The sequence below is a fragment of the Botryllus schlosseri genome, chromosome 14 (assembly GCF_051294905.1).
Source record: "Botryllus schlosseri isolate E-star chromosome 14, Bs_hap1, whole genome shotgun sequence".
NCBI classification, from domain to species: Eukaryota; Metazoa; Chordata; class Ascidiacea; order Stolidobranchia; family Styelidae; genus Botryllus; species Botryllus schlosseri.
In genome coordinates, this window is record NC_137249.1 from 7,745,049 (window position 1) to 7,766,469 (window position 21,421).

Consider the following 21,421-nt stretch of genomic DNA (forward strand, 5'->3'; position numbering starts at 1 on the left):
AATTCACGGGCGTTATGGCGTGCCGATTGTCCAAATAGGCTATCCCGTACCTCCGTTGGTAGAATGGTTATGTTAATACGGCATTGAAAATAATCCAATCTTGGCGTCTGATACATTTCTCCCGTGGGCTACAAAGGGCCATTGCGTCCGGAGCTATGCGCGTAGTGTTTTGTTTGCCGTATATGAGACTTCGCCCACTTTTCCAACAGAGTCGCAATTACCGCGGAGTTTAGCGGCCGCTGACGTAATCCCGGTTTCGAGATTCCAGGCCGAAATACCGTTTTCGGCGCGCGATCTAACTGCCATTTCTGCTAATTGTGGCGAGGCGGCGCTATGCTCAAAGCGGCGCAGCGCGGTCGGGCGGGATCAATTTACGCTAATAAGTCTGAAAACACTGCCTCGAGCTGGTGCGTTTGCCGGAATTGGCGCGCGTCCCGGTTCGCGAAAAGCGTATCTCCCGAGGCGCGCTGTTATAATATCTATATCAGTTTCTGGTTTTGCCTAATTTGTCGGGGCGGTGTGTTTAAGCGAGATATAATGTATCCGTTAGGTAACGATCCCACGGTTATGTTTCGGCGTTTCGCGGATTCCAGTTAATGCTGCTATGCGTTGAATTGAAGCTTTCCAAACGCATCCGCATTCCTAGCGGACGCGCATTGTTCGTCCATATACGCCTGGAATTTCGTGTCTTCAGTAGTCTGTAGTGGTCGCATCACATGATTGGCGTGCTTCGTCGACACTACGCGGAATAGATGGTTCCCCGGCTGGGATGTAACTTGTTTTTTTGCGTGTCAGATTACGATTCGGAACGGGCAGCACAAAAGCGCCTTTCCATTGTGCGACACGATACGGTATCCGGTGATTATGCCCGTTTTTTGACAAGAGCGGATGTTTTTTGTGTCGGCGTGCCGCTCTATGGGACCGATGTCCATTTGTCCACTGGCATTCGAGAATCGAGATGACCTCGTGATCTCCCAGCCTGCCTGCCATCAGCCCATGCGACGATGGGTGTATTGTATTGTATACTCAACTCGCACCGTTTCGCATTATTCTCCGTTCCGAGCTGTGATTCGGGCCACTGCCAGTAAGAGTTACACAATATCAACCAGGGTTTAAGTTTCAGTGTTTTCCTCCCAAGCCGTGGAATCTGGATTGGTTGCAACACTGCATCCGGGACATGTAGCGCAAAACAACGCGCCTTAATGCAAACGTCATTTCTGTGAATTAGCGATCAATCCACATCCGCGGCATTCTCGCTACGCGCAATGCGATAGGTATGGTCGAAAGAGTACGAAATTGTCTTTAATGTCGCGTGTAACCGGGCTTATTTTGTCTGTTGTCGATAACAGATGCATATTTGAACTTCTCAAAATCATCCATACACAATAGGGGTCTTCAAAAAGGACTTTTTTTTCTCAAATCGTACTGGCTACTTGATAAAATTGTTAGGTTACCTAATTTAAGCCTACACGCCAAATTTGGTTCAATTCCAACGAGTAGCCGCATTGCTACAGGAGAACAAAGTTTGTATTTCTTATATAAAAATTATTTAAAAAATTTTTCAAAATTTTCTGTTCACCCCCATGTATGTTTTAGGCTGTCTATAGAAACGATGGTCACCAAATTTGGTTCAATTCCAACTAGTGGGAGCGGAGTTATGGCCGTCGAAAAATTTGGATTTCAATAAAATAGTATTTACGGTGATCACCACTGCAATAAATAATTAAAGAATTGGTCACCGTAAATACTATTTTATTCACAATCCAAATTTTTCGACGGCCATAACTCCGCTTCCACTAGTTGGAATTGAACCAAATTTTGTGAACATCGTTTCTATAGACAACCTAACACTTTAATGGGGTAAACAGAAAATTTTCAAATTTTTTATTTTTTATTTTTATATGATAAATAGAAACTTTCTTCTCCTGCAGCAATGCGGCTACTGGTTGGAATTGAACCAAATTTGGTGTGTAGGCTTAAATTAGGTAACCTAACAATTTTATCAAGTAGCCAATACGATTTGAGAAAAAAAATTCATTTTTGAAGACCCCTAATACACGGTTATAATCTCATACTGAGTGAGAATCATTCAGCTCCTCGATTTTGCCCGACCCTGGCCGTGATACCACCGACGGCAAACCAGCTGGCGCATTCTCGAATTAATGACATTAGCCTCTGTCGCCGGCACTGGATCTCGCGACAGATGCGTCTCCGCGGACTAAATGGGATCTTAATTTCTGCCAGACTGCGTGAGTCAGCAGACGAAATGGATTGGAAGCGTTTCCTCGAAAACCGCTCCTAGCTCCGTCGTTTGTTTGGGTTCACGGCAGAGCGTCAAAATATAACAGTCGCAAAACACACAGACCGGGAATGTCGGATCGCTTGTGACGCTGGGTGACTGACTTGTCCAATCATTTTCCTTGCGCGTGATATACACAACGGAAAACGGTTGTCGTAGTCTGCTTTTGGTTTCGGCGCATTCGAAATCATGCGACAATGATATTTATTGCGATGTGAATGGCTGCCGTAGTTGTGAATTTTTCGATATTGACTTATCAAACAACGGTAATGAGCGGTGTTGAAATGTGGCGATTCTGGGTGAGAACCGTACGCGTGGGTGCTAATGGTTACAAATTGGAAATTTGTATTGTGGAGTTCCTTCTGGTGTTGTTCTGCAGCGCCCGTATTGTTTACGGTATTGACTTTTCGCCAAGGTGTCCGTATTGATTGAACCTGCGTTTGCACTGCCCTATCCTAAATAATGTAATCTTTGTTTTTGATTTTTTTCGAGAATTGTGTTTGGAACATGATCTATGTTACCGTCTCTCGGGGAAATATATTAACGCCTCGTATTTGCTTCAATATTCAATGGCGAATCCCGAATTGCACTCTCTCATTTTCACTATTCTTATGGTGGCTTCTTGTGCATTTGGCAACATATTTCATGGTACATTTTCGACTTGAATCAGGTCATAGTGTAGGACCAGAGTCGCATCGTCGTAATTTCAACCCCTGGTGTGCCCGTCCCTGAAAATTATCAAGCACATATTGACTTGTGATGAGTGTTGCCACTGTTGCGCTCCAATCTGAGATATAGAGATGACGCAGTTCGATTATAATTTGGACCGAAAATTGGAATTTAATGGCCGCGCCAGGGTGTGAATCAGGAAATACGCATCTCCGCGTCTGGCGAACACGCCTTCCAGGGAATATTTTGGGTGTATCATCGCACGTTCGCGGATTCCAACTGGCTCAACCTCTGTTTGAATCGTGTCGCGATATTGAGCGTTGAAAGTCCGTATAAGTATGTACGATTGTACGTACAACACGGGGTAATGGTAATAGATTACATTAACGCATAATAGCTCCTTGTCTCGCTCATCCACTGTAAGAAAACAGGAATAGACTCTCCCAGCATCCGAAATTCGCATTGCGTACGCATTGGGTCGCACAACTGCCTTTGTGTGCGTTGAGTGTCGAGTTTTTGTCCACATTCGCGAAATAACTTCACACTTGTTCGGTGGTGCAGCGGGTGAAAGTCTGGAATGCCACGCTTAATTTGATTCGTCTCTCGACCGGCTCGCCTTCATTTGGTCACTACCGTTTTTGTGATCAACTGGTGGAATGCGCTTCGTACTGGCGTGGCCTTGAAAGGCCGGCCAATGTTGCGCCCGTGAGCCGGCCCGTGTCGAGTTTCGATTCGGTCGCTTGCTGCGAACAGCAGGAATCGGGGCGATTGTTTATGAGCCATCCGTTGGGATGGACAATAGACATTCCCATCGCCCAAGATTAAAATCCAATGCATCACCTTTCGAGGGTACACACTACACAGTGGATACTCGCGGTATCGCGAAACGCGTGAGACCGGCAGAGTTTGTGGCTAACGGTTTCATACGTCCGGATCCGGAAAATCTTGTTTGCCTATCCGTCTGTACCAGTCATGCTGTTTGACATCGCAATGGTGTACTAGTTTTTGATATCATATGAAACGCACCTTTTCTTGTACGAATGTGGTCCGAACGGTCCGATATCGCTATCTCCGGTTTTTATCCGGATAGAATCAATACCGAAAACCTGTGTGTGCGGCCAAGAAGCGCCAAGCGAAGCTGTCTTGCCATTCGTAACACCTAATTACTGTAACAGATGACTATGTTCGTTGACTGCTGTAACCGCGTAAAGAAGGGTTTCTGATTTCCGCCGTAAAGATTCCGAGACCACCGCCGCGCGTGTAGTAGGGTATATTTATCGCGCCTATTTGCAAGCCGTTCCTGTGGGAGCCGGGTAATTGCTGCCACCGGGATGCAGGGTGCGCAACCCTATACGCCGCAAGGCATTGAGTTTTAACTACGGTAACTGACAATGTCAAAGGCCACGGTCGCCTTCAATCCGCTTTGATTGGTAAATGATGATTGGGATTTTATTGAATATCCCTCGACTCATTAAAGAAATCGCGCCCACTGTAAGAGATGATGAACTTTGTGTATTGGCGAGGGTGTCGGCCATCTGCGGGGAATGCTGCGCTGGCGTACTGGCGGCTGACGTCAGACGTTGATATTTATGATGGGTGACGCGCGCGCAGTTGTTTGGAATTTGATGCCATCGACGAGTTGGTAGAAATTGATAACCCAGTTGCACATCGCGAAACAGAGGCTGGTATTGGGTGCATTGCATGTGTCGACTATCAACCAAGTTCGCCTGCTAATGAAATGCTCTGGGTGCCAAATATTTTGTAAACTAGTGCCAAATTGAGTGAAATAGTACTGAATTACTGTATATACTCGGAATGTCCCTATATATAAAGAAGAATGAGTTCTAACAGTTCAATTGCGCTAGAATGGGCTTCTAGAAAAGCTCGCGTTTGTCTCGGGGAGAATTCAATAATTTGTAAATGTTCTCTGTGTGTGTGTTGATTGGGTTGAGGCAGGCCGAGTTCCCATTTCTCCCGAGCATTACGGGGATGAACTAAGAGAGACTTTCTGTACGGTAGCCTACTTCTATAAGCCCTTTCTACTCGACCAGAATATAATGAAAACAGGCTCTCATTGTGCTAGTAAAACCATGCGGAAAGTGCCAAACTTCAAATTACGGTGCCAGACAGCTTGAAAAAATGTCACAGTCTTACACCCAAATGTGCCAATTGGCAACACTGCTATCAACGTAACGACAGGCTTTCTTTTGTTCCGTGACGCGCCGCCCGTTTTTACAACCGTTCAAGTCCGCCGAATCACAATACAGGCAATATGTAAATGAACCAACGTACCGGCTGCGAAATGTCTTTGGTCACAAGTCACGGCCAACGAACTCTCGCAATGGAGGCGAATCGCTAGATAAATCAAGCGATAAATCAAAGGCCGTGACCCCCGTTTCGCATCTGTTTTTCACATTTCAACCAAAACAAAGATCAATCCGAGTGACCGGACCGTTTGCTTGTTGTTGACCCGTCCTTGCGTCTTCGCCGATACATCGTTCACAAGAACGCGAGCATAGCAAGGTCTTTGTTCGCTCTTGGGAAATCGCTAGACCGTGACAGTATTAAACCCGCTTATAATCGCAGAAATGGGAACGCGAAGAGAATATAATAAGATAGGACTTTCGCTCTTGACCGCTGTGAATTGAGGTCGATTACTTGATTGCGATTCTCCTTTGTAGGAGAAATGTCGGAGCATAGAGCTTGCTAACAAATTTCGTTCTTAATTCCCACATGTGGTCACCTGTCGATATCAGTAACGATGTACTTCAACTTTTCGGAGTACTCACGTATGTTTTGGCGACTTACACCACATACCCAAGTGGTGTATTTTTAGACTAATTCAACTTCTACTCGAGTAGCTTTTAATGCAGGACTTTTTACATTTTACGCGTTGGATTTTGAAAAAGAGAAAATAGTTTTGTGGAGAGTTTGCATCACATTTATTACAGCAATTGTCATAAGAACCGAAGAGTCCCAGTATCACAGCAACTGAATATATATTCTCGAAGATCGTACCTCATTCCTATACTGTCATTAGTCATTTTGCTTTCGTCGCAAAGATACATCTTGCAATTGCGAAAGGTCACACACCTCCTCCGATTTACTGCCGAAATTAATGCGGAGCTTTCTTGATTATGCGTCGCGTTCTAAGCGGGCTTTCATTTCGCGGCTTCCCTTTCACCAACACATAACAAATCTTGCGGATTCGCGCTTTGATGAATGACTCCGCACATCCGATTAGTATGACACGATAATAACAGGCTTTCTGTTTCCAGTATTAACGCAGATCGTTACTATTCTGTGGAAGTTATGGATGTAAACACGGCGGTGAAATCCCGCAGAGTCAGGCGCAAGCCGCGAACCTTAATCGGGAACATCCTTGATTAGAATGTGGTTTGTGTAAGCCGTATCCGGTAGCTGACGCGTTGTTAAGCTGCTTACGTCGCGCGTGCGTCTGCGCTGCGGGTCGCGCGTTAGCGTCGCGATTTTTATCGGAAACTCCGTTTTTTGAATAGCCGCTCCACGTCGGATTTCTCCGATACAGTTGGTTTTGAAGAGACGGCATGCAAATGTGTTCGTTGCGATTAGATCGCAATGTTATTACGAAATTGTCGCGCTGTTTTTCGACATTCCGACCGCACGCCAACGCAACGTTACGTGATAATTCAGACTCCATCTTGATCGCTGTTTACGTAAATTAGATGTTATCAACTTTGTATGTGATAATAATCAACGAACTTACGAGGGATCCTACATTTGAGCATCGGCACTTTAGCATGCGGCAACTAAGCATGTGCCTTTATAACCCCACAACTATCCCTAACGCCGATCCTAACCCCAAAATTTAGCCTTACCCAAACCCTAACCCAACCCTAAACGTAACCCTGACTTTAACTCACGTGATCAAGTGACGTATGCATGCTGCTATTTCATATGCTCGTTGCTCATGTCCACAGACCGTATGTAGCACATAAAAATAAATGCCATAATTTTCTGAATGCCTGATGCACAGAGCACAGTTCCTTTATTACTTCGACTTGAGCAGTGAGCACCGATGGAATACGTATTTGGAGTTTTGAGAACATTTCTGCACGCCGATTTCGCTTCATCGTTATATTTCGCTTCAAAGACGCGGTCGGGGACCGGTGATTCCAAACTGGTCCCGGTGAGACTAAGCGTGTTATTTTGGAGCGATATAATCTCGTGTCCGTTAATTTTGCCGATCTGCCGTTGCGATATTCCTATATTTTCGAAGGCGGGTTCATCTAGTTTATATCAAGCTTTGTCTTCCGAACGATACACTGTCTAAGCGTGTTGACATCATCCCATCGCTCCGAACCGCAGTACCGGAGGCTACACAACAAGGAATTGTTTTTCTTGACGTATGGCAAGGAAATTTTCATTCTTGAACTTCGCTAGGTCAAGCCCAAACAGCGCGTGGAAAGCCCGCCGATTTTTCACGCTCGCTCGTAAACCCGTATTAAAAGTGACGGCTTGTAATTTTGGATCTGTAGTAGGCTACATGGTAGGCGTGTCATTCGAGGCTAAAAACACGATGGCGTTGGACTTGGCCGGTTCGCGTGAACTGAACCGGTGGGTCACGCCGCTCTTTGTGCATAAGCTACGCCGGTATCGATCGGTATTGGTCGCAGTCTCGAAGCTGCTGACCTACTGCAAGGCGGCCTAGCGTCTGGCGCGTTCAAAAACGATGATTGTAGCGAAATTAGGCACCAAATCCGTTTCGGAAGATGTCGGCACACCGGCTTCGTGTCGCAGCAGCGTCAATATTTACGAAGCCGTCTCGACCGAGAGCACCGGTCAAGATCGTTTGCGTTAACACCTAGTTTGCCTGCGTCAGCGTTCGTGGGATTATTGTTCGCCAGGCAGCGAGGAGTTCTTATGACTCAAAGCGGTGACGAATCGGAGTTATGGTTCCGGTGTGACGTCATAATAACGAGGCGTCGAGATGATTACGATGTCGTTCGCTGTAAGCCAAAGCCGGTGATCGGCACTTGATGGTACGAAATTAGGCTTATCCACGGCCATGGCCTTCGGTGAATGGGCCGAACAGATCCATATGCATCAGAGAGAAACGAATTTTGCATTTTTAACTCGGAAATATCTTGTCCGGATTTGAGATTCACCTGCGACTCCATGTCAAAATCTTCATTTTTTTCGAAGCCAGATACCGGCTCCTCTCTGATATGTTTATCGCGCGGTGTTATGTTCCGGCTCCGTGCACCACCCACATAACCCTTGTTTTTCCGCGTAAATCAAGCTTACTTTCGATTCACTTGTTTGCTTCCGGTGGCTTTTTGCAATAGTGTACCGAAAGCATTTCGACACGGCCTTCTAAACTCAAAGTTTAGTGTGCGATGTCATCGCGTTTTGCCTTTGGTATCGAGATCTATCCAGCTAAAATCTTGTTTTTCCGCGCCGAAGCATTCCAGCGATTCCGAGTATGCGGTTCCGTAATCATGATTGATTTTATCTGGCCGATGTTTTCGCCAGGCTCTCGATACGCGCATAGGCACGTCTCCGCCGATTGGACTTGTCGAACGCGGCTTGAAATGACAATGTTAGGAATTCCGCAAATGGTTTGTTCGAGTGACTCTGTTGAAGTTCCTATTCGCGTGTTAAGGCGTCGGGGCCTGTTTAGTGTGCTTAAGTGGCGCAGTTTGATCACCGAAAAAGTGACCTATAAGCGGGGGGGGGGGGGGGGGGGGTGTTCACTGTTCAGTAACTAAGTGCTTAGCCGCCGTAAAATATTAATTTGGTTCAAAAATTTGCTTATGTTCATTGTTCATTCATAAGTGATCATTTTCAAATCGCGATGGTAATACGCTAACACCGCTGGTCCGCTGCTATGATTAGCTCACACTCCCAATAAGGTTATCGATATAGAAAATGTAAGTATTTAGGACAAGGATGTGATTAACATCCTTATACTCAATTACCCCTTGCTTGATATATTGAAAGAAAAACTGCCATAAGGCTGCTTTTTATCTGACCCCTGATTCACGCTGCCGCGGTGGGAGAAGGTACAGCCCCCTCGTTGATGAAACATGCAAGTCTTGCGCCATACGAGTTAGTCACCTGACCGCATTTCGAGATATCCTGACTTGAAGCTTTGGAAATTCCCGTCGCCCGCGTGATTCATTAATCCGCCGTCCCGTTATGACGTCATATTGATCGGAGGCTACTCCCTCTTATGCGAAATTGCTTACCGCTGCGATGAATTGGGATGGAGTAACTCGATTGTTTTCTCGATTTAAACCGTTTTTTGCATGTTTTAACGTGGGGTAAACCGCATGGCAGCACTAAAGACATCGTGTAATGTTTGAACTTGTTTCTTGAAAGAATGATCTAGATGTACTATGCATTTTTTTGATGGTTTCTAACTTTCCATTTCCAATATCTACATTGTCTGGCGATTTTGTTCAGTTCCGTCGCTTGCAATAGAGATGATCGCCGCGACAAACTCGCTCCCAGACCTTCTGATTTTGTTGTTGTAAATCGCGTTCGGTCATTACAGTAATACACTGTCAGATCGGTTCCTTTGTACTGGAATTTGAATGAGTCACGGATTGCCTATTATCGTTTTGTTTGCTCGGGCGGTTGAAACGTTCACCAGTGCGGCAACGGGCTGGCGAAAATTTTAAATTCGATGTTAGCGAAAATTTAATTGTGCCCGTGCCAGGCACCGGGCTCGTAGCTGGGGTACGCGCGCGAAAATCGCAATTTCGCAACTTGACAGTTCGACATTTGCGCAGTACCAGTCTTGGGATTGCAGGTTTCGATGCATTAGTGGCAGTCAAATGCCGGCCCGCTTCCAATTTCCTACCGGTCCGTTAAATATATTTTAATTGTATATCACAATTGCAAAATGCAATGAGTTGAAGGCTTGTCCGTCAATCAGATAAGATTCTAAACTTATTTATAGCGTACTTTGCGGCACTGTGATGTAATATAGACTTCTTTGTCCACGTAGAGGAGTTCTTACTGGTTGACAGTGGCTATTCGTCTGGATCCACATGGATTTGATAAAATCATTCGTTTACCGTTATTACGTAACACATTGCAAAAGCCTTTGGTGAAATGACCCAGGGGTTGAGGGCTTGGGGTATGTTAGTGCATCTATACTTCGATGTCACATGCATCCATGAAAATCTACTAGAATTAAATTTCTGATATACACAGACTGTGTAACAGTTACAAAATTTTGTTTTGAAATTTTACCTCCCAACAAACTAGAGAGAGCTAATGTTATATAGTGACGTCACGTTTAATTTGATCTCGAGTCGTTTCGCAAAGTCTGATGCCGTTGGCGCGCGCCTTTTGGAGCGACTATCTGTTGTCGCCTATTAGTGAATCACTGTAATGTCAGGATCGCAATGGCTTTGAAGGCTGTTTCGCGGAATTGTTATCTCTGATATGTATCGTTTTCATTCCGTGACTCACGACGTTTGACGTGGCGATGTCCCAAGGTACGCCTTGCGAACTAACAAAAGTTATAAATACGTACTATATTCGGCCTCCGAAAAGGACATATTATTACCGAACGAACTGAGAGATACTGTGAACTTATGCAGTTGCTATGTTGTCTATGATCGTCACCCAAAATTCGTTCGATTTAATATGCCATAATAAGATGTTGATCATAACTACGAAAAACCTACTAATCATCATCACTTTCGTCAATCATCACTCATCAGTACGGACGATATCAGTGGAATATGTCGGTGAATTTTGTATAATCAGCATGCACGAGACACAACAAAAAGTATTGGGAATATGTTTTGGGGGCATTACGTAACAGAAACTGTTATTTGAAAAGTCTGTCATTCCTTAGCGCTGCTCTGATCAGCCTTGATGCGAACCAATTGCTTTTTTCACCCAGGGATATCTAAAACTATCCCGGTTTTACCATAGCGTTGTCTGTAAAGCGACGGCACAGCACTGGCAGTTATCGCCGACCAATCGCGCTGCTCGCAGGCGGTGACGTAAGTTGTTTTGATCCCCGAGCGTATCGGAAGAAGCTGAAAGCGAATATTTACCCGTGCTGATAATGTATTGAGTCATGTACAAGCGACGGATTCGACCGAGATCAATTATGTATTATTGTCTGCCATTTTGTAGCGGGAATCCGCGCGATTTTTCTTCCCACCCGGCAGGGAATTTCGGCAATTTGCGCTCAGCCCACGCGATTGTTATTTTCTGCATGAGTTTCGGCAGGCTTCCTGATATTTTCTCAGCGTTGTGCATCTTGAAATATCCGGAAATTATTGATCCGAATCGAGTACGGAAGTAGCCGACAGTGTATGTTGTGAATCTGGTTTGGCATTTCAACATCAGGGATACGGGTTCAAACCGGGTTAGACCACCAAGTACTTGTGGTATGCGGGGCTGTCCTGCTGATCGCTGACCAGTGCGCGGAGCAGGATGGTTGTCATATAACATGCAAATATACGACGGATCTCAGTAGCGCAATAACAACGCCTGTAACACTTGAAGCGCCATTGTAACTACCAATGAGCAAACGAGGGCTACTTGAGCCAGGCGGTAAAGTGGCTGTCTTGCTCCTGTGGCGTTTCGGCCATCTTCGCTGCTCATCTTACAGCTTTGTGATAGGTGTCTGTTTATTCAGTCGGACATTTGATGCTATTTTGTCGAGTGAAGGATTCGCAACATTTATGCGCGGGTCACACCCACTTTGTCGTGCAGCCGTTGGTTCCAAGTCGTTAACATCGAGTATCAATATCGCGTACCGGCGTATATTATTTAGTTTAAACATTCCTATCAGGGTACAGAACTTGAGATTTACAGAAAAAATTGCTCATGTTGATAATAAATATAGGAAAAGCTACTCGACTGACTCTCATCATTAGCGAACTTCACCATCACCAATACGGTGGATCAGATTCAAAATTTATGGAACACCTTGCCATACTCTCTACTAGGTGTTGGTTTTGGTATTATGAAGTCAAAAAGTATATTCATATTGAAATGAACCCGAATATTTTCGGCTGACACTCGTCAGGGGTAATCGTCAGCAACTAGTAGAGAATTGGAAATAACATTGCACATCATCTGTGTGCATTGGAGTCGACCTTGATCAAAAGACATCAGCCTAAGCTTTGTCTACAAAAGGAGTTCGTGTACCATCGTAAAATAGTACATTGAACGCGCTCTTATTTGAGATTTCATTTCATGCTGGTGACGTCATATTTTGTGATACGATTGTTGATATACAATAATTTTCCAATTCTCTGTAAGTTGCAGACGATTACCCCTGGCGAGTGTCAGCCGAAAATATTCGGGTTCATTCCAATATGAATATAACATTCAATTGTATATTGAAGTTCTGTACCTCCAAGAAGCTTTTTGAAGTCAAAAAGGTAAAAATATTTCCTAGATTTTGTTTAATTTAGTTTATGAACTTATGGAGAAATGCGCGCTTTGCTTACATTTCCTAGTACCTTTCACAATTTTTCCAATTCTTATTCTAGGCTTGAGTAGTTTTGGCCTGACTTGAAAAGCCCCGACGCTCGTAACTTCAAAAACGTTGTTGATATTCAGCAACGTGCCCTCATGACCTGACCGAATCCTGAATTGATCATACTTTCTAAAGGAGACTTACGCAGCGCAATCGATATTCGTCACGCGCGCCTCGTTTGCGACGAATACGCGCCGTGTGAGATGTCATCAGCAACTGCAGTCTCAAACTCGGACGCACCGCGTATTGGGATGCGCAAAATCGATTGCTACTCTTCGAGTCGAGCGTTGGACTATAATTCGAATCTGGGGCTGGGCCCAATGAAGTTTCGATATTATCTTCCGTGGATTGCAATGATTTTTTTTCTTTTCCCAGCCCTAGCTCGGGCGTAAGAGCGTTCGATTTCGGTGAAAAAGCAATAAAACAGTGTCGGCACGATCTCGCCATTTCGGCCTTGTTCTATATCGCTGTCCGCTTTCCACGCGCCGGTTTTGTGTAAATTTTGTGATACGATTGTTGATATACAATGTTCTTTCCAATTCTCTACTAGTTGCTGACGATTACCCCTGACGAGTGTCAGCCGAAAATATTCGGGTTCATTTCAATATGAATATACTATTTAATTGTATATTGAAGTTCTGTACCTCCAAGAAGCTCTTCATTGGTATATAGGTGAAATTTTTCAGCGGTGACTCACGCGTGCTGGCTTATAGATTCTCACGAAATCGTCAAGATTTTGCCAGGCACCGCCCGCCCACCCACGCTCACGCCCCCGATCGAAAGGTGAACGAAATGAATGGCTCGGATGTTTTGATCCGTCACCGGGTGACGTAAGCGCGCGGTTTTTCCGGATCCGAATGTGCGACTGGAAGTCCGGACCACGCGATACGCTGCGCTGTGACGCAAGATTGTGTTTATCAAAACAGTTGTTCTGTATTGCGCGCTTGCTGTGTTCCGGTTGCCTATTCCTTCTTCCTGTTCTATTCATGCAAACTTTCTGTTATTGCAACTTCTTAGCGGCCGTGGTATATGTTGTCAAAGAAAGCGTTTTTGGTTACATTAGAACGTCAATATTGCAACAAATGACAGTTGTTCATCTTCATATAGTGCCAATTTATTGCCGACTCTCATCAGGAGCGAACGTCAGTGAATGCGGTCAACCAAATTCGAAATATCGAAAGAATGTTGTTGTGAAGTCATGAAAACAAGGGCTTCTCGGAGGTACAGAACGCCAATATAAAATTACATAGTATATTCACTCAGACTGTAATGAACACGAATATTTTCGGCTGACACTAATTGCTGACAATTACCCATGACGAGTGTCAGCCGAATATATTCGGGTACATTTCAATATGAATATACTATTCAATAATAAAAACAAGTACGCAGAGTTGCGAACGGCAGATAACAGCGCTCGGTTACGGTATAAAAGATGCAAATTCGTCTATATATACTTAACAACAAAACAATTGGTTTAACATTTCGAATTTGGTTGATCGAATTTACTGACGTTTGCTCCTAAAAAAGAATCGAGTGAAATAAATTGGGCAATATAGACATATAGTTTGGTGCAATATTGAAGTTCCGTCTTTCTAAAGGCCTCTTTGTAAGGAGAACCGGTCGTAAAACAATCAAATTTTGAATGATTCTTTGCGTTGATGTGAAACATGTTGTCGCTGCTCGAATATATGCAGTAAGTCATTGGAATTGGACTTTTCACGTCCGATTTGCGATACAGAACCTAATAGCCTTCGCAACAACTTCCGTCGAGAGTGGGTGAACTTTCCGCGTTCCTCTTATCGAGAGTGGCCGTGAGATATGGTTTTCAGACGAAAAATAATCTAGTCAAAGTACGACTTAACAACGCGAGTTTTAAAAATATAAAAATTCAAATCCTCGTAAGAGTAGAAAGATATTTGTCGCAATATCAGCGTATAAAGTTTGAGAGCGAGCAATCAGTAACCGCACTCGCGCCACCAATAAAGCCGAGTACGGCTTTCCGATACCCCTGCCAGACTTGTCCGAACTAGTTGATAGCCAACCAACTACGGAGTAGTTCTAGTTCTACTGGCGGATTTTGAAGAGTGAGTGCTATTAGTTCTATTTGCGCATTTAAAAAAACCATCTGTCGCAGAACAACTAGAAACACGTGTCGTCGTTTGGCGTGATTCGGGATACAGGTGTTCTGTCGTGTGATGTTCGCGCAACAATCGCTAGCTAGGAGTCCTCGCTACTAGCAGTGGCGTAGCCTCCGCTTGCGCGGGGTGTATTTTGGGCGTCGCATTTGAAAGTCGTAACACCTTCGTTACGAAAATCCTTATTCTATCTCCAATATCTTTAGCCCAATAAAATGGATGAGTTGCTTCGGAACTGAATCTAATTAGTTGTGTTTTAGTTTTTTAGTTGCGGCTATACTGAAGGTCGTTGGTTCTAGGTCTTATTCACGTTGTGAGTTTCGAAAAATTTGTAGTTCCAGTTCTAGTATAAGATGCGGGTTTTGGAAAACCAGTAGTATCTGCAATGTACTGTACGACTCTACGCACAAGACTGTCCGGCGTTATCAACACCTACCCATTTGCTTTGTCTCTCCTATTATGTAATCCCCGCTCGATTCGGCCTCTGTCCAGTCCATTTGACGGATGAGACGATCGATAGCCCGCAGCGCAGGGGGTCACGCCGGCAGCGCGAGAAGCAGGCCCCGGTAGCAGCCCGCGTTCGCCGTGATTGATGGGATGAGCTCAATGTTGGGATTGCCCGCGTGTTCCCTTTGTGCGTAACGTGAATTTGAACGGAAGTACGCGACTCGCTGACCCGCTAGCGACAAACGCATGTCACCGTGTTTGCTAGCGTACCATAAAGGGTTCTTTCTGGTGTCTCAGGCTGTTTACGCTGCTGGAGTTATTGTGCGGCTTCTATTTATAGCGGAAGGTTCGTTTACCTGCGTGCGGATGTTCGGGTGTGACTTGTTTTGCACTTCGGCGACCTGGTAACATTCCGGGGCGCGTTTAAACTGCGAATGCGGTTCGTACGCGCGAATCTTTTCAATCGGTTATCTGGCGGAATTGTTGTGTTGCTGGCCGTGGAGTTATTTATAGCTGTCTGAGACGCTTTTATGTTGACAGAGATATTTCGAGTACACACGTAGCTAAGTATCGAAATCATGTGACCCCGACCAGAAAAGATGAGTAGACTTCATTAGTGAAAAAGTTTTTATGCTTTGTTTTTTGAAGAAGACTGTTACATGAAAATCAAAGTAGTGTGATATTATAACCACTTTGGTGCAAGTAGTGAGAGCCTACTTGAATGCGCCGGAAAAGTAAGGAGTACTTTGTCACTGACCAGTGACCACCTCTGTTGGTTAGTGATGTGTTCTTCGACGTAGATGGGTCTGCGGTGGACGCTGTTGCGCGTATCGTTTGTGCTCCTTTGAAACGGCGCGCTATGCCGTTCAAAGTGCGCTCTCTGCCACGCAAACATTGTAACCGAGCCCAATAAGCAACCAAACACCGAGAAAAACAACTGCGCCCGCGAATCAGACCCAAGTGACCGGAGCCGTTGTTCGTAAACACTCGCTGTAGCGCGGATCACGATTTCCGCTGTAGCGATTCGGGAGTTTCCCGGCGACCATTACCTTAGTTGCACGAAGGACTTTGAGATTTTCAGCGTTTCGAAATTCCATTATAATTGGGATTTTAGCTACGCAGTTTTTCCTGATTGAATTATAATTATGAGTTTGCAAAAACTTCGAATTTGGTTTAAATTCCGAATAGGAAATTTAGAATAGGAATCGGACGTTTTTTGTCCTTGTTTTTTTTTTTTTGCCAAACACACCGGCTCATGAAGCCTAGCAACGCATGATATACCTACACAAGATATGAACAGATGCAGCTGGGCAAGGAAGGTGCAGAAATAGCCTTGTAGAGAGACACAACAAAAATACAGTTCAGCTCATACCAAATTAGAGTTCATTATAGTAGGCATAAAAATGGCTAAGGTATATACGCCAAGCTTGGTTCGTTTTGCACTATACAGTTCCCGTGTAGCATTTTCACGTAAACCGGAAATGGGGTTAGATTAGAATTAGTCTTTAGTCATTAACATTTCACAAATTATGTTAGAATCAAATTGCCAGCATTTTGGTCTGATTAGTTCGAATTATCTAGTTGTGAAAGTATGACCATTGCAAGGATAGAGTTTCCTTTTTCACTGTACCGCAAAATGGCAGCATTCTGCGATTCGCTTGCATGCATCGCGGGTGCTCTGCGCGTCGTTGCAAGGCGGTTTTGATTTCTCCTGCGCACTGTTACGCTCTCTCTCCGGCCGTGTCACGGCCGGAGCGTAAATAGCGCGCCTTTAATGGCAGTGGAATGGCATATCTAGCTAGGTTGTTTATCTCGGACGAGATAGCTCGGGTATGACTCACGGCTCCGACACATCCGGCCGCTGGCTCGTTGCCTGGCGACGAGCGAAGGGGATGATACTTCAATGACACGAAAGCCGACGGGGCAGGCATCTGGAATTTCGAGCAGATACGGGAATTCCTTGCGCGATTCTGAGAATAGAAAGTTTTGCAAATAATGACGACGGCTCCAATGTGACCCCTTGTGTTGTCATAATGTGCGGGATATGGTGGCTAGCGCGCCTTTTCCAATTAATCGGTGTTATTCTATTAGGAAAATGGCCGATATTCGTTGATCACAGCAGCTTGCAACGGCGATAATTACTCGACACTGCGATGCAGAGTGAAATTTACAAATCACACATCAAGCCTTTGTACGAACTGATAGTTATATGAATCTCCAGTCCATTGTCCAGTATGTCTGTCAATCTAATTGCAATATCCCAGCTGACATTTTTTCCTACGCCAAATGCATTGATTCGCATATCGTGATAAATAAACTGGTGATTCTGCTGTCAATAGACGGGAGAACTTTTTTCCCAGCTATTTCTATCTGTTTTAATATTACTTACTATCGTTGACGAAGTCAGCCGTATACGCCACGTTATGACACATAACTGCAAGATAGTTTTCGTATAATTCGGTGATTTCTAGTATTTTGCGGTCAAGGGCCGCAAACCAACGCACCGTCGTTATCAGTATTTGCGAGTATTGTGTCTGTGCAAAAGTTGTGTGGCGTACCAAACCGCTTTGGCGATACTTGACGTAGTTGTTGTGTTTGCCAGCTGCTCGATAGCGCAGTAATTTCTGTACATCACGAGATGACGTGTCGGTTATCTTTGCAATGCCAAATTGGCAGAGCAGCGATCTGTGATTGCGATGTTATTCGTTGGTAATCATAATAATGCGCTGACGATGAATTTGAATCGCGTTTGTTGCATAAATACTTACGAAACTTGAGGAGTTGTTGAGAGTAAACCGGTTAACAATTCAATTCCGGGAACAGCGCCGTCTCGACACTCCCGGTTTCAACGTAAATTGACAGGCAGGGTCCACGCGAGCCGGCCGTGCTCTATACGTGGTTGCGCCACACACGCTTATGGGATGAGACCGGTCTGATGTATTGTTGAATCCGTATTTGTAGGTGTAGTTATCCGCCAATAACTTTTTTTTAATTTACTTAAATTTCGTAGGAGTAGAAATGGCTTTGTAAATTTCTACTCGATCTCCAAGCGAGTAAAAAATCATAATTCTAAGCCTAGTTTTGCTTATAAAACTGATAACTGTTTAGCACAGCGGTCCACCACGTGGGTGATATCTATTTTAAGGTAAAAGGAGGCGAAAATGAACGTCTAGTATATAGCCGCGAAGACGGCTTATTCTGCGTATGACGCGATAGTTGACTAAAAAAAAGTCAACTCAACGGAAAGTAGACGCAGAAACCGTTTTCTTTTTCGGTCATTTCACCAGCGATCAGAGTTGGGTGAATCATTTTCCCGTTTATGTGACCTCTCTGTCGGATCCGTAAATATGGGGGGTCGAAAATTTATGTCGAGCTTGATAAGGGTTGGGAGACGCTGGTTTAGAGGAAGTAAAAGTTAACGCTCTAAAATCATAGCCACTCTAGTGAGTTTAAGTAGTGCAAGTGCGCAATATCTACTGCTTCTAAAAGGTAAAGACTTCGTTACTGACCAAATCTGGTTGCAAATAACCGGAATTTAAAACCAAAGTCACTGATTTTCCATTCAGCAAAAGGTACGCTCAGAACTGCACGTTTTGGCGCATAATAACCGCTTCATATTCGACTCTTACTCATTCGAATATTCACGCGTAGGGCGCCCCTTACGAGAGCGCCCTATCGCGGCGGACGGACTCAACACCGCGGTCTCATTTGGCCGAAGCGTACTCCGCTGTTTTTGCACATTTCGATTTCCGCATTCCGGCACTTAGCCCGCCTTTTTCCGCGCGGTTTCGGTTATAAGTCCGCGATAACAGCGCGGCTCAATCAATCACCCTGCCGATATGTGCGCGCCCGCCGAGGGTTAAGATTCTCCGAAAGTGTCTCGCGTCGAAAATATTTGCTTTGTGGATTCGTCACACGGCCGGGCTTGTTTGCTTAACAATTGGCGTATGGTGTTTTTTAATAACGCGCCGCCCACAGGAGATGCCGATAGCATCCTGCGTGCCGTGTTTACACGCTTTAGCCGACGGCCGGAATAGCGTTTGTTGGGTTAGGGGCCGCGATTGTGCTGGGACGGAAAATTACCGCTTGTAAACTGGGGATTTCCGGATTCGAGGCTCGGATCCGGATGCCGGTCGATGCAGCCTTCCGTTGTGACTCTAGACGTGGTACGGAACTTCAATATACAATTGTATAATATATTCATATTGGAATATGCCTGAATAGTTTCGGCTGACACTCATTAGTAGTCACTTTTTAGTGGAACTTAAGGGAATCGTTTCAAATCATACTCTGATTTAATACAACGATTACGTATGCTCTTATAAAGTATGATTAGTTTAATACTACTACATGTTCCCGACGTCCCAACGGATATTGGAACGCCTATAATTTCATAACAGAAATGTTGATGGGGAATATTTTACATCACCGAATATCGGACAGGCAGGCTGGCAGACAATTTCTTAATAATTTGCAAAGAAGTAGAACCACGAAGTCAAGTGCGTACCAACCCCGTAGTATGAACTGGATCAACCCCTGTGGCCTGTGGTATCAAAAAAATATTTTGCGCTGAGCAAATTTACTAGGGCGCCGTTATGTAAGAAACAAGGCTCAGTTGTACGGCGGTGTGCGCATGCGCATTTGGTCGCGTGACACTTTCCATATCATGTGATGTGATAAATGATAGCAAATCCTCCTTTTTTTCCGCGCACCCCAAAAGGAGACCGTTTTTAAGCGTTACGTAAATATCGATATTATGCAGGTTAAAGCGCGCGTCACCCTCTATATTCCAAGATTACGTCACCGCTTGTAGGGTTTTTGCGCGATGTATTTTCGTAACGCCCGCGCTTGCATTATGCATGGAGCAGGCGGGATAAGTTAGCGCGATTAATAGGATGTAATAAATACGGAGATATGTTATCGATTTTGGGAAGCCTTCCCCGCCCGGATTCCCTGGAGTGTTTCGGAATTACGGGCCGGATTTAACGTAGACGGCGCACAGCGGTCGCGGGAATCACCGGCTAACGGGCAATTATTTGCGCTTATGCTTGTCACGGCATCAGGGTTGTGACTGCGTAGTTTTTTCGTGTAGCGACTGCGTGTACAATTTTACGTACGGTATTTTGCTCATTGATCAATTGTAAATGCAATACAGATACAGAAGTACTTTGTAAGTCACGATTACTCGGATATTCACTGTTCACAAACCAGTCAGTGACCCGATTATAGAGCGTTACAAAGCGGCCTCAATTCTCTATAAACCAATATTCACTGGACGACGAAACGCACATCCGCGCGGGCGATTAGTATTCAAAAATAAGACTTTGCAAAACAAAGACTCATTTGTGTCGCTTACGTCAATGTCTGGTCGAGGTTAAAGCGAGGACATTCAGTCCGTTATGTGTTGCGCGCTTTGCAACGTGGGGAAATGTTAAGTTACAATTGAACAATATATTCATATTGAAATAAACCCTGCTATTTTCGGCGGACACTCGACAGGGCCAAAGTAAAAAGCACCGTGTATAAAGTTCTTCCAAATTTTCTGCTAGTTGCTTACGACTTGCGATCACCCCTGACGAGTGTCAGCCGTAAATATTCCTGTATATTTCGATATGAACAATGAATATATCATTCAATAGTATGTAAGTTCTGTACGTTAATTTCGATCGACTCGTTCGTGTCGCGTTGTTCAGCTTTCGGAAATATTGTATCGGGGCCTGAATGATTCGGATTTGTTGCAGGTACCACAATACGCGCAGTGCGTCAATACTCAGAGTTTACTTTTTCCGGTTCGGCTAGTCTGTTTTAACGCGGTAACGACATCCCTTTATAACTAACTCACGCCTGAGCTAGATTGTCAGCACCGCCGAAAATCAGCGCTTCAGCAGTCTGTTATGTGCTGTTCCACAGTTGTAAATTAATGATGCGTTCAGCAGACGATACTGTGTCATCATTGTCCACTAGCACGACACAGTAAGCATCACACCTCCACCTGCCTAATGTAGGCGTGTTGACACGCCTCTATATGGTTTCCTTCGAGTCAGGAAGAAGCGGTGTCGTGTAGATGCCTCGGCGGCTGTTCTCAGAAGTGAATAATCCATCTCCAGTCCGCGCGTGAACGAACAGCTTTCATATGGAATTCGACGTTATGGCGAGCGCGCGCAGTGTTTAATCAGCTGAGCGTGCACTCTCGCTCTCGGTAGTACTTGGGCGTTCAGGTCTGGTAAAACAGAAACTTGACCGCCAGACGATTCCGTCTGAGCTAAGCGCTTTTGTATCCTCTCTTCGATTCTCTTGTCTGCTTTTATTGTTATGATAGCATTTGGAAGGTTTACATGCGGCTAAATTAGTGTTTCATGATCGACAAAC

At 44.7% G+C, this 21,421-nt stretch overlaps 2 protein-coding genes and 1 long non-coding RNA gene across 5 annotated transcripts in view; 2 read left to right on the forward strand and 1 right to left on the reverse strand.

Moving 5' to 3' along the window:
• LOC145455100 (insulin-like growth factor 1 receptor) overlaps positions 1-21,421 on the reverse strand; it is a 187,123-nt gene that overhangs the window by 129,576 nt on the left and 36,126 nt on the right. The gene's annotated exons all lie outside the window — the stretch shown is intronic.
• LOC145455837 (insulin receptor-related protein-like) overlaps positions 1-21,421 on the forward strand; it is a 59,570-nt gene that overhangs the window by 17,628 nt on the left and 20,521 nt on the right. The gene's annotated exons all lie outside the window — the stretch shown is intronic.
• Positions 1,656-15,978, forward strand: LOC145455839 (uncharacterized). Its single transcript, XR_013920431.1, has 2 exons — positions 1,656-12,960; positions 13,122-15,978. It is a non-coding gene; the product is annotated as an uncharacterized LOC145455839 (long non-coding RNA).